Here is a 1,446-nt window from a genome sequence, read left to right as displayed (position 1 = left end):
TTTATAAACAATCTTCGCCCACTCTTTGAGAAAATGTGTGTGCGTGCGTGCGTGTGTGTGTGCGTGCGTGCGTGTGTGTATATGTGTGAGTACGTATATTTTTGTATGTGTTTGTTTCGTTTGAGTTCATGGCGAGCTACACACACGACAGATAATTTCAAAAAGCCGAGTCACTGAAAACGGCGATTAAAGAAAAAAACACCATCACTTGGTCAATTCGATTTTTATGACGGGGCTAAACTTAAGACAGCATGGAACCGGAGGTGTTTGTCCAAACGGAGAGGGCGCGATAAGAAGTAAAGAAAAAAAAATTCTCAGGGCAAGTTGCTCATACTGCTGCACATTCATGATGTTATATCAACAAATTTGAATATAAAATCAGAATAAGCCTGGCCTATTAGTGTACCAAATCTTTACCCTCTCCCCCCCCAAAAAAAAAATTAAAAAAATCGATGATGATCTGGTATGGCTTGCGACGTCAACTTCTTTTGCAATGTTACTTTAGCCACAAATTTGTTCTCTGGTAAAAAAAATGGCTGTTATAACATTGTGCCAACTCAGCGGAATTGTGACTCACTTTCGACTGTCACAGCTGACCACAATAGTGGACTGTGAAGTCCCACAAATCTCACTTTTATTTTATTCAAACAAGGGAGAAATATTTTATTTTCCTATGCTCTTCTAACCCATGTGATCTATTTCGAAAAACACAGAACTGTAAAACTTTCTTCTTCTCAAGTATTTCTACTTATTTTACTTTATGTATTCTCAACTAGCAGCAATAAAGTATAGATCAAAAAGAGATCTTTCCTCTGACGACTTTAGTGTGATTGTAGATTATTTTACGTCCCTATTGACATAATGTAGACCATTTCGAAGACGGGAACTTCGGTGCACCAATAGATCAAGATACACAGCGTGATCTAGGATCAAAGTAAGAAAAAATCTATCAGAAATGTCATGGTTATGAAATAAAAATGTTCAAAAAACCATATTTTTACAACGAGATATCCTACGAGAATGAAGGAGCTGTTGTTCTTAAATAATGTCTTTACATGGTATGAATGACAAATAGAATTTTAAAAAAGAGATAAATTACACACAGACATACGTGGGAGTAAACTATAAAACAACAGGGTGGCAGATTCTCTGCCCATTCAAAACAAATAAACATCAGATCTGATATTGAAATTTGTTTCTTCATAGCACCAGGAATCATCAAAGATCTTCACAACCAGCCCTGTCGTCCAGAGGATGCTGCATGTGAACAACAACAACAACAACAACAACAACAACAACAACAACAACAACAACATTATATCCCACACCCAAATAGCACAAACAGGACAATCACTTCAGGTACTTCAATAAAGCTATTGGACGACATGGCTTCCCCTTGTTAAGTGCCTTCTGACGCACACACACACACACACACACACACACACA

This window comes from Aplysia californica, unplaced genomic scaffold, assembly GCF_000002075.1.
Source record: "Aplysia californica isolate F4 #8 unplaced genomic scaffold, AplCal3.0 scaffold00200, whole genome shotgun sequence".
In the NCBI taxonomy this organism is placed as follows: Eukaryota; Metazoa; Mollusca; class Gastropoda; order Aplysiida; family Aplysiidae; genus Aplysia; species Aplysia californica.
The sequence above is the reverse complement of the archived record's forward strand: the minus strand, read 5'-3'. Positions refer to the sequence as shown.